Source organism: Aphidius gifuensis, linkage group LG5, assembly GCF_014905175.1.
Source record: "Aphidius gifuensis isolate YNYX2018 linkage group LG5, ASM1490517v1, whole genome shotgun sequence".
Taxonomy (NCBI): Eukaryota; Metazoa; Arthropoda; class Insecta; order Hymenoptera; family Braconidae; genus Aphidius; species Aphidius gifuensis.
The window spans coordinates 5,299,467-5,313,097 of record NC_057792.1 but is presented as its reverse complement, the minus strand read 5'-3'; the positions used below and the strand labels follow the sequence as shown (position 1 = coordinate 5,313,097).

The window sequence follows — 13,631 nt, the reverse complement described above, 5'->3', positions numbered from 1 at the left end:
GTGAAACGATAGTCTTTTTTTTTTTGCTCCCGTTTGCTCCCGTTTTTTCATTTTTTTTTCATTGTAATGTAAACCTCAAAAGAAGCTGACGCCTTTTTTCGAGCTCTTGTTTTCCGTCATTTTCATGGTATTGTGTTCTTTCATTATTCATTATTATTATTTCATTTATTAAAAAATAAATTTTCAACTATTTTTAATTAATTATTTCATATAATTTTGTTATAATTAAAATATTTTTCACGGCAAATACGACGCTTACAAAATGGCCGCTAAATTCAGTTGAAAATTTATTTTTTATTTATCATACTTTATGGAACTAATTATTATTTAATATTTTTCGTTTATTATTTAATCCGCTTTATTATTTATGTTTTATTTAATTTTTCATTGATTTTTTATGAAAAATTAAATTTTTTTTTTTTTTTTTTGGTGACGCCAAGCCATTTTTTTTTTCGGCCGTCTCCTTGCTCACAATGACCAGGCCACGCCATTTCTAATTTTCGTCTGTCCTTGTTTGACGCTTACAATAAAGCAATTTTGCATCTTTTTTTTTTTATTATTCGATATTAATTGTTATTTTGAATAAATAATAATTATTTAACAATATCGGGCAATAATATTCGACAATTTTATGAATATATATGTTGCAAATATTAATAAAAAGTGTAAATAATAATAATTATTATATTGATATTATTATTATTATTATTATTTACATGAAAATAATTTTAGGTGAAAAAAAAACTACAGCGTTGTGATTGGATAGTTTCTTTGAAGATGGCGACTCTTCCGCCGGAAACTGCCATCTTCGGTAAAAAAGCGCGCGACTCGTGCTACAAATTCAAATTCTATTTTAGTTATCTTATGGAATTTTTTTTATCGTTGCTCGTCTTTTGTGTTTTACATAAGATTTGAGTTGTAATTTTTTAAATTGAGATAATTGTAATGATTTATTATCAATTATTTTTATAAATTAATGCGAAATTATGGTATTATTAATTTAATAAAAAAAAAAAATCAGTATTTTGGTTTTTTTGACGAAAAAAAAAATTAATATGTTGATGGAAATTAAAATAGGTAGATAATATTTTATTATTGAAAATTTTTATAAGTAATTCAATTGTTTTTTTCTTCTTTTTTTTAAATAAATAATTTATTTATTTATAAAATTTTTTAAAGCATTTTTTAATTAATGCAATGTTTATTAAAATATTTTTTTTTTATCTTAGTTATTTGTAAATTATTTACTGTGGGTTTGAGTCTGTACTTTTTCAAATTTTCATTAGACATTTTCTTTCGAGAGGGAGCTAGCTGGTGGGAAAACTGATTTATATATTTTTTTATATTTTTCGTCATTTTAAAAAGTTAAAATTTGCCATGACTTGCTTTACGTCGACTTTGACCCTGACTCTTAGTCTTTGTCACTCTATATTTCTTATCATACACTATTTCGAAATTCTCGACGTAAACAATAAATCATTTTCTTTATAAACATATCAATTTCCTGTTGCGAAAATTTATATTTACTATTCATTTTTTTTCCTATTGGTTGATCATTGATTTAATAAATTTATCCAATATAATTTATTTCTATTCAATAACACCTATATCGAAAATTTAAATCAAAATTAATTTTTAAAATGACTGAAAGAAAAAAAAACCACTTCGTCTTTGTTTTATGATTATTAAATTTAAAAATTTGACAAACTTATTTAATAATTTTTTACAATTGAAATAAATTCATCAAACAAGCATTCAGTATATTAATTAATTAATTTTTTTCTTTTCTTAATTGACAACCAATATTTATTGTACCACATTTTTTTTAATTTTTTTATACTGTCAAAATCAGTCTTTGCCTCCCTAATTAAATCTAAATCTAAATTTAAAAAATAAAGAAAATATTCACAATATGATTACATAATAAATTTCAATTTAATTATTAATAGAAACAATTTTTTTACAATAAATAATGTAAATAAAATTTTGACATTTTGTTTAAAATTAATATACACAAAAACTATAATTTACAAATTTAATAATAAATTAAAAAATTAACAAAATATACATATTATTAATTAAATTAAAAATAAACTTGAATTAGTATATTTAAATTGACCTAAAAATTAATTTTTCTTTTCATTTAATTATTACAAAAAAAAAATAATTAAATATAAATAAAAATATAAAAAAAGTATTTTAGTTTAATCGATGATGTTGACCATTCGGATGAGAGTTTATATCGTGTTATATTCAAGATTTAAGATATATAATATAGATAGAGAATAAAATAGAGAAAGATATATAAATTAAGAAGGAGATAAGGTCTGGTGGTCTAAGACGCGTAATGACGCCCTGAATCAATATGTGAAAGCACTGAGATATGCATACGAACTAAGACAAGCCAGTATACATATATAAAAGCTCTTTCCTTTAACAAACTACCCCTGACCCCCTCACTACTACCACTACCATTACCACCAATATACGAGTATATACGAGGGGCAAGAAGAGATTGCCTTTAGGTAAAGAGGCTCGACCATCCCCTGACCCCCTTCTTTTAGTCTCCTTCGGTCGGTTGGCTATGTGTGTGTTCGTGTTTGTTTGGGTGTGTGTGACGCAATGACGATAGAAAGAGCAAGAAAGGGATGAAAAAAAGGGGGAAAAATTAAAGACGAAGCAGGCACAAAAAAAAAAACACCCCTCAACTCACAAATTTTCTTTCCTTTTTCAACAACTTTATTTATTATTTCTCTTTTTTTTTTCCTTCTTTTCTTATTATTATTTTTCATTTTCTTATATTTCACTAGCACATTCAACTTCTTATTCATTTCCCACTATTTTTTTTTTTTTTTTATCAATTCATTTTCTTCATCTTTATCGCAGTTTGTACATTCTTGTTCTCTTATTCATTTTTAGTCTTTTTTCTTTCATCAACATCATCATCATCATGGCTCTCTTATTTTTTTGTTTCTTAAAATTCATTTCATCCCTTTTTTCACTACTTTAATATGCAAATATTTCTTACTTCGTCCACTTTCAACCCTCTATGTCGTCGTAGAAGGGATGATATCCTTACTATTATTTTTTTTTATGCAAGCGTGCTTATTCTGATCTCGCGCACGCGGCTAATATATAGATGAGCCATGGAAAAACTTGACAGAAAAAAATATTAATAAATTGTAAATTTATATTGTCAATTATAGATTTATTAATTTATTTAATAATCAATATAATAATACTACAATTAAAAGCATAATTTCAGCATAAATAATTATTATAAAATTTTTTTTTTTTTGTATTTCTGATACGACAGACTATTTTTAATGTGTCGCTTGGTTAATTAATCTCAGCATCTCCCTAAAAATTCTCGTCAATCAATACTCCAAGAGAAAAAAAATAAAAAAGAGAAGGAAAAAATGCGTGAGGATATTCGTATACATAAAAGTATGATGAGTTATGTATAGTGGTCATACAATGCAAACTAAAGTAAAAGAAAAAAAATGATTATTATTTTTATCACCCCTTTTTTTATATCCACCAACAAACCATTTCTTAGATATATATTCCTCAAGTTACACAGGCGTCGTAGAAAATAGATATATAGGTTTAGTGCTAGTGCGATGGAGGGAGGACATAGAAAAAAAAAAAAATATAAGAAACTGGGATACGAAGGTTCTCATTAAGCATCCCAGGCACCGCATATACGGGAGTTTTAAAAAATAAGATGAAAAAGATATAAAATAAAAGATAAAAGACAAAGAAAAGCGTTATACGCGACATTGGTAAACGCTTGATAGAAAAAGTAAGACAACATGAAAATGAGAAAGCAAGACAATGAAGTAAAAATAATAAAAAAAAAAAAAAACAAATTATAAGAGAAAGAAAAGACGCGCTTGAGACTAAGACACCAGGACATTGCAAAAAAGGGGCAAGATGAAAAAGAGAGAGGGTGGTTTGAGGGTTGTATATATATAAAAATGTGTTGAATAAAGAAAAAAGAATGGTTGGTTCATTGGACGTTTGTGTGTTGAATAATGTTAATGGTTGTGAATTGTATATTACTATATATATATATATATATATCAACCAGTATACCCCTCTTTTTTACTCCCTTAAAAATCCTCCTTACTTGCCACCAGTCACCCTCATTCTACCAAACGGATCACCGTTCGTTCAAGCTCCTTACGTGATCCTTTACGCACTTTTTTTTTTTTTATTTTTTATTATAACCACCCTCAACTTCTGTTTCTTTTTCTTTTTCTTCTTTTTCTATACCACCCTGAATAAATTATTCACGCGAATCAGTTTTTTTTTTTTTTTTATTATTTCTTGCATTTTAACTTATTTCTTAAGAATTTAAAGAAATAAAAAAAAATACGTTATACCTTAAGGCCATATATATTCAATGACATGTTGAATAGGCATGTGTGAGACACTGATTGATTGATATAATCTCAACCAACTTATATGAAAATATTCATTTTTCGCTGGATTTAAAAATGATAATTCAGCAAAAATATATTATATGTTGAAATTGTATATTATAAAAGAAGAAAAAAAATTAATCATATATATATTCATTTGAATATAATTTATATATGACATTGCAAAATAAATAAAAGAAATAAAAAATTAAATTGATGATAAAATAAATACTAAAACGGTCATTAGTTTTAAAATAGTAATAGTAGTAGTTGTAGTTGTAATAGTATAGTTGGTTATAGATGTTAAAAAGACAAAGAGAAAGAGAGAAAAAAAAGGGGTGGAAATGAAAAGAATGGATATCGCGAACGCCAGGGTATGGCGCAATGTATAACCAGATGAGGGGAATGCAAATTATAAACGCTTGGGCAGAATATAAAAAAAGATAAAATATATAATATTTTAGTTTATTAAAATGAGAAAGAACATTGACAAATATATATATATATGAGATGCAATCTAAGGGGATAGCCAAAGGAGTTTTGCTTACGTAATAATATAAGTTTTAAGGGTTGAAGAGAAAATTTATGAAATCGTTGTATGACCAGCTTTGTCTTAGCTTCAAATTATTACACTTGATAAATCTTCACAAATCATTACAATACATGAGATAAAAAAATGAATATTTATTATTAATAAAATGACATGAGTATAGTATAAAATTTATATGTGTTTGTGTGTCAACGTGAGTCCAAATGTCCGTCTTTGTATAAATGCATACACAAATGTGAGTGTACATATATATATCGATTCTTATATGTAGCCACAAAAGCCATTTACACACATTTGCACTCAAACTTGTTGTACTGAAATGTAGACAAGTCTCTCACTCAGATGTAATTATTGTCCCTCTTGTATTCACATGTATGTATATATAAAATAGCATCTTTGTTAAACTCCTTCGTTTAAGTTGGTTCTCTCAGCGTCATCATCATCATCATGATCATATTCTTCTTCATCTTCTTCTTCATCTTTTTATTTTTAATCTTGTTTGTCGTTTATACCCTTGTTGGTCCAAGTTGCACACATGTTAGCATCAACCCTATATCATATATGCTAAAACCCCTTAAACACACGTTCAACAACATTCATCTAGGTGTGTTGTTTTCAAACTTTTGTGTACGTGTGTATATGGAGACATAAAGACACATGGATTTTGCTAATGTGCTTTAGACCCACAACACATACGATCTTCAATATTATATACATGTATATATAAATGTGCGGTTTTCTAATGGTTTTTGTGTGTCAATGTATATGTTGTATACATTTTGTGTATGTATATATGTATATTTTCAAGTCACAAGACTTCCGTTTTACAACGAGACTTTCAACTCCTTCGTCTTGTCCGATAGTTTCTATCTTAGTTTCTATACATATATAACTATGTATATATTTTGTTCAATAGGATGGGTTATTTAATGGGCAAACCAATAATTATTGATAAATTTTATTAAAAAAATTAAAGAAAAATTATTCTATTAATATTTAAATAAATTATAAATAATATTATTTGATTATATTAAGGTATGGAGAGAGAGTTTTGTTGATGATTTGAATATTTTTAAACACCCCGAGTATAGTGTCTGTATAGAATTGCTCAAGAACATTTGCTTAGAGTATATGCATATATATATAGTTAAGGTCCTTAAAGAACCTCGGCAATGGCCAGGGTCCAGTAACACAACCACAAGTCAGACCCGAGGCAATCAACCCTTCGTCTTAGTACATTACCGGTGCTGCCTTTGGTCCCTTGAATATAACAGTCTGCCTTTTGCAAATATATATATGTTAGTGTGGGTGTGGGTGTAGTGTACACCCTGGTTTTCAAGATATATCTGTTGGTCCGGTGGTGGTAGCTGAATCGATCGGTCATAATAATTGATTTGCTAATAGAGCAAGAAAACTATATTTATTATTATTATTCATTTTTATATATTTATTTTAATTATATTATCGATGGAAAAATAGATCAAGGGTTATTATTATTTTGAAGGTTTTTATTTGAATATTAAAAATTGGTGGGGATGTATTTATATATTGTTTTTAATTTTTAATCGAATTTTTAATTTTGTGGTTTTTTTTATCGACAAGTAACTTTTTTATTTTTATTTTTTTGGAGAAGTTAGTTTTAAGTGATTTGCAGAATTTTATATAGAATATATTGAGGATAAAAGTTGTCTATTGAAAGAGAGAGAAAATAAGAAAAAAAAAAATGCGGGGATTAAAAGATATATTTGAATAAGATTAGAATAAATTTAGTGTAAGCTTGACTATTGGTCAAGACTCAAAGGTGCCGATCTGTTCTTTCAATCTTTAGTTGAATGAAGATGCTGACAATTTAAGAAAAAAATAAATTCTTTTGATTTTTATTCTTTCTATTATTCACAATAAATTTATCGTGATTTAAAGCTGTTCAGTAGTATTTGAGGTCCATCAAAAAATGCATTCATTCAAGTTTTTTAAATAGTATATTCACCTTAAATAAAAGTTAATTACTTGAATTTTCTTATTATACGTAAAATAATGACAGGAAATACATCAAGTTTCTTTGAGCAGAGTCTTATGAAACACTTGTTCCAAACTAAAACTAATTTGTGTAATTTTGTCCAATCTATAAACAATTTTGAATTAATAATTAAATACTTTCACATTAATAATAATATAGTTGATATATTATTGACAATATTGGTAAATAAAAATTATATATAAATTTGTCCCTTGGGTACAATATATATTTTTATGTTTTGACTTGTTTGACCGATCTGATTTTCCCCTTCTCAACTATATACAATCCATCCCTATAATCGAAACGTCACCCTAATACACTTGATATGAAAAAAAAAATCAAAACATAATAAAAACAGGGAAATTCTTCTTTTTTTTTTTTCCCTATAACACTAGGTAAATGATTATAATAATAAATAATAATGATAATAATAATAAAGTAAAATAAACAAAAAAAAGTGTATATATGTTTTTGAAAGCAAACTCGTGCGATGCGGCATTATACAAAAAGGTGAAACTCAGTCTAACGTAAAAAAAAAAATGAATGTATTGTGTATGAATATCTAACAATGCCGTAACGAGTATATACACGAAAAAATAACGAGGTACAAATAAATATAAATATCAAAAAAAATAAATAAAAAAAGTAATAATAATATAGGAATGTTTTTGGTGTTGTCAGTGATATACTTCCTCTCTACACTTCAATACAAAAAAAACAAAAAAAAAAAAAATGAATATATACTTGAAAAACTTTATATTTTGGAGTAAAAAATATTTTTATTTTTCAACTTGATAATTTATTAAATGGTAATTAATTACATAATTATTTTAGATAATTTTTTTTTTTTTTTTTTTGTAAATTACAAGGTCAAGGAAAAATCAAACAGATTATTGATGAATAAAAATAAAATTTCATTGTTATATAGCTGTAAAAGTAGAATATAAAAATAAAAAAAATAAAAATGATAATAATAATGAGTGGGGTCGTAAACCGAGCGAACAATGGGGTTAGTAAAGTTGGCCATGACTTTGCTAGGTGGTCCACGTCCACTATCAATTTATCAAAGAAAAAGTAAAATAAAAAAATTATAAGAAACTACCCTTTCTTAATATTTTTTTTACGTAATTTTTTTTCTTCACTTTGCGACCTTTAGCTTCGTCCATCTGACTTGAATCTGTCTCACTCGACAATCAATTTTCAAACAATTTTATTTGTTGTCTCAGTCGAAAATCTTTAGCTTCCACCTTGCCAAAAAGCGAAAGTTCATATCAAGACAAAAAAGGAGCAAGGAGAAATATAAAAAACAGAAAGCAAGGACAAGACTAAAAAAAATTAAATAAAAAAGATAAAAACCAGATTAAGTTGACCGAAAAAATCGAACCATGACCAGCGCAATTTCGTCGTTGGTCAGTTTATTCTCATTCTTATTTACAATACTTGTTCCCTATATTTATTTCTCTCCCTACTTTTTCATGGATCCCTTTTATTCATACTATATAGTATTATGCTTCTTCTTCTTTATCACTCTTCGATTTATTTTTTATTTTTAAACTTTTATTTTTATCTCACTCTCACTTTTCTCTCGTTTGTACTTTGCATAATCATATACGCCTTCGTGTAATTGCCCTTGTAAATAAGTTAATGTTTTGTGTTTAATGTAAAACAGATTTATCTTTATTTTTTTCTTCTTTTTTTTTTTGGTAAATTAATTTATAAAAATGAAAATTGATTGAAAATACAGAAGACATATTTATAATAATATTTGCGAATTTTTTTTTTCTTTTTTTCCACTTGTTTTTATTGTATTACAGTGTTGATCAATCAATTTATCAAAAAAAAAATATGAATACATGAATTTATAATACTAAAATACTGATAATAATATGAAAACTTAATTTAAAAAAAAAATATTGATATAACATTAATTTCATAAAATATATTGAATTTTTTTTTTCTTTATTTTCAAATAAACTTCATCTATATAGATTTATTATTAATTATAGGGTCAATAAATTGATAAAAATTATTTAAATTTTACATTTTATCAGTAAAAAAAAATTCATATTATTTCAATTCTACTATTAAAAATATTTTTTTGACAATCTAATAATTACCTACAAAAAAAAAATTAACTAATTCTATATAAAAAATTTAAAATCTCATAAAAAAAAAATTAAAATTTACGTATTTTTTCATCCATAAATATTTAAAAACAATATATACCTATGTTAAAAATATTTTATTTTCATCCAACCATAAAATAAGAATACAAACGTAAATATAAAAAATTCAACAAAAATAATAATCCAAACAATCAAAAAAATAAAAATAAATAAAACATATATATATATGAGATAGGGGTTAAAAAATAAAATGGAAATAAACGATGCATGTGAATGCAAAAAACGAAATAAGAAATTTTTCAAGTCTTGATCGTCGTCTAGAAGAGAAAAATAATATATAAAAAAAAAAACGTAAAAATAAATAAATTTATATATATATATGTAGAGAGACTCTGAGTCAGCACGAGTGAGATAGGGTGGTTGGGTGGGTGGGTGGGTGAATTTGTTTGGTATAAAAGAGAAAATGAAAAAGATATATAAAATTACAAAATAAAAAAAGGAAACAAAATAAAATAGGGTTGAAGTAGTAGTAGAAGAAGAAGAAGAAGAAGAAGAGGATTTTCGTATAGGCTGACTTGGTTTGCTCCAAGAAGAAAATTAAGCACAGCCCGGTAATTTGAGGTATTGATTTTTATAGTCTCTTGGCAGGCATATATTAGACATTCCCTCTTTATTCCTCTTCTCCTTGAAAAGTCGCATCCCATTCCACAACTGTACATATATATATGTACACCCTTATTCGTAGGGGCGACACGAACGCGCCTTGAAGTTTTTTTTTCTTCGTTTTTTCCTCTTATTCGTTGTCTTTATCTTTCTTTTTTTGCTCATTTCTCTCTTTTTCTGTTTCATTTTCTTATTTTCTATCTCTTTTTTTCCACCCACTTATTTACCACCCTCCTTTTTTTCTTCTTACTCACTCTTTTTAATCTCAACCGTAAATCTTGATACTCGTGGGTAATTAATCGCCTGGAAATAACGAATTTCGTAGTTTATTATTTGACAAAAAAAAATATATATAAAATATAAATTTAGAAAATGTAAATAGTCAAGTTTATTTTGAATAATAATTTTGCTTTATATGTATAAATTATTTTATAATTCATTGGATCGATTAGAATTTAATTTAGTTTTTTTTTTTTTACTTTAAAATTTTTTTTTTTTTTTAATTAGAATTTGAGGAATAGACATTTTTTATTATTTTTTTTATTTTTAAGACAAATTGTCGGTTAGCACGATAACGTTCATATACATATACGGATTTATTTGAATTTTTTTTTTTTTTTTTTTTTTTCATTTCAAAAGTTTTTGTACAATCAAATTTTAGCGAAAAAAAAAAATTATGAAAATAAATTAAAATACAAAAAAATAATAGTAACAAAGGGCTTATCGATCGTACCAGGTCGTCACGCACATAAAAGAGATTGCGTCTATTTAAGCTCCAAAAAAAAATTATTATTATTATTGTGCTTTTAAATGAATACAAGGTGGATCAAAACATTGACACCCAAAATAATCCAAAGATTCTCTGCATGGCGCGTGAAAATGAAAAACAAAAAAATTCAATTTTAAATGATTAAGTATTATTTAGTTTTTTATACGTCAATTTTTCGACAAATTTATCCACACTTTTAAAAAATGAAATAATATTATTATTATTTTTCATAAGAGAATTTACCAAACGATTTAATGCGAAAAATATTTTTTTCTTTTGATCTTTGTAAATTGATGATAATCCAAGTCGAAGGGTGAGGAGAAAAAAAAAAATAAAAAGAAAATTTAAATTCATTTGTCGACAAAAATTGACTTATAAAAATGAAAATTAATAATTATATTAATAAAATAAAAATAAGGGATGTAATTACAAAACTTTGAATATAAAAAAATTTTTTATTTTTGTTTTTCATTATTGTATTATAAATTTTAATTGATTTTAAAAAATTTTTTTACATTTTTTTTCATAGTTCTCATGGGAGATAAAATAAATCCTCTAGAAAATAAAACCACCAACAACCCCCTTATTCATTTATCATATTTTTATATTTTTATTATTATGAAACATGATCCCAAAGTCATATCACATGATATAAAAAATTAATACAGTCTTGAAAATGTCATCATAATATTGTGTTACAAAAATTTATTTGAATATAAATAATAAAAAAAAAAATTAATAGATAAAATATAAATATATGCGTGTATTAAATAGAATTCAAGGTGACGATATTTAGAGGAAAAAATGGGTAGGATGTATCCATAAAAATCTCATGGGAATAAATTGAATCAAACAAGGGGACATGTTATAAATAAAATATAGATCTTTTATTTCTTGTAGAATAATTTATTTATTTATTTTATTTTTATCTATTTTTAGTCTTGTAACAAAAACATATAAAACCATATGTGCGAAATTTTGTGTGCATCTACATAAACATGGTGTATTTTAACGTCAATTTTTCGGTTCACTGAATCTTTTGATTGGCTGTATTGTTTTAGCAGTAAAAATTTCATGATACACAATTGCCATATAACTTACAAACATACTTGCAACAAACTCCATAATTTATAAACAAAAAAAAATATATAAATTTTTATTATTTTATTTGTATACTGTATAGTATCTTCCGGGTATAATAAAAAAATAAAATTATATTTTACAATATATATTTTATATTGTTTATTAATTTATTAATAATTAAAAAAAAAATCTCCATCAATCAGATGATTTTTATTTACTTATTAAATAATATTATTGTATAATTTTATTTTTTTTATGATAATATAAATAAATGAAAATATATTTCCCATAAAATAAAAGAAATAATTTAAATTTTATAATAATTATTAATAAAAATCAATTCAGCAAATTTTTATAATACTAGAATTTTTTTTTTTTTTCATTTTATTTATTAAATATTATTGTATAATTATTTTATAATGAATTCCGGGTAAAATAAAAAAAAAAAAAAAATTTTACAATATATAAAAAAAAACGCGTTATTATTAATATTTAAAATTTATTTAAACAAAAAAAATCAAAATTACTTTATCAAATTTTCACAATTTCAAATTCATTTTTATTATTTTTTTTTTATTTAATTTTATTTATTGAATATTATTGTATAATTATTTTATGATGAAATAAAATAAAGACAGAAATATTTTCGATTTAGTGCGGTGAACCGAAGCAACAGGTGCGAGTGAAGTCTCTTCTTCGGGTCCTGACATAAAACTACCTTATAAAAGCTCACGTATAAAATGTATAGATACTCGGGACAAATAACTCCTGAGCGGTCTCTATATCCTTGTATTTCCCCTTTTACCTTTGTACCTTTTTTTTTTTATTTATTTATTTTTATATATGTTCAGTACACATATCCCATACCCATCACACGACTCTATATTTTATATAGATATATAAATTTGTAACTAGACACAAGGATCTCGACACGAGTATCTCTTTTTTTATTATTTTTTTTCTTTCTCAAACATATTACATGTATGTTTTTTTTTTTTTTTGTATAATTTTATTATTATTATTATCTCTTTTTATTATTTTTCTCTGATTGCTCTCTCACTTTCTCGCTCTGTCTATTACATCCCTCTTTTTATTTTCATCTCTGCACATAGATATTGCAAATATATATATAGATTTGCCCTTTCATTTTATTTATTTCACATGCGTGACTCAAAGATACGGATGTACGATAACGCGCACGATTCGAGAATCGCTTTTCAAGACTTTTGTACGATATACTATCACACATAATAATTTTTTAAAATTTTTTTACTGTTGAATGTAAGAAGAAGAAGAAGATTTAGGTGTTTTTGCGAGGGTCAAAGTTATAGGGATTGTAATTGAGTAATGGAGAGTATTTATTTTTTATTTTTTAATTACACGTAATTTATTTTTCATATAAAATCATGCTGATTAATTGTTTTAATAAAATTAATTTAATATGTATATAAAAAAAATTATTTTTTAAATTTTTCAATGCTATACATAATAATTGAGTCATTTTTTTTTTCTTATGAAATTTATTAGAATTAAATTGATGATAAAACACCTGTGTTTGAAGGAATTTTTTCAATTTTAATTGTCAATTTTGTGTATTTACTATTCATATAAAAATATATTTATCATTTTTATTATTTCTTGTGGAATTTGCATTTAAAAAAAAAAAAAGAATCTTGTGTATATGCGAAAGGATTCAACTTGAAAACTCGGTTAATATAAAATGTATTTTAAAGTGCGGCATGTAAAGGATAAAAAGAAGGGGAAAAGAGATAAAATAATATTATATATACAAATACATACGGTATACAACAAAAGAAAATAAAAAATATAAATAAATAAGATAAGAGAAATTCAGGTTGTGACATATAAGTTTCGCTTTTTACACACGTTTTATTTTTTTTTTTTTTCTATGTACGTAATTTTTTTAAATTTTTAACAATTGTAAGTCTAGTTAGAAATTTTATTTATTTATTTTATTATATATTTATATGTTTCG

The 13,631-nt window shown here is 24.5% G+C and overlaps 1 long non-coding RNA gene across 1 annotated transcript in view; it reads left to right on the top strand.

Annotated features, from left to right (window-relative positions):
- The first annotated feature begins 32 nt into the window (after positions 1-32).
- Positions 33-13,631, top strand: part of LOC122857181 — a 94,403-nt gene continuing 80,804 nt past the window's right edge. Inside the window, exon 1 of the long non-coding RNA XR_006374186.1 lies at positions 33-127. This is a non-coding gene — a long non-coding RNA (uncharacterized LOC122857181). The remainder of the gene's footprint in view (positions 128-13,631) is intronic.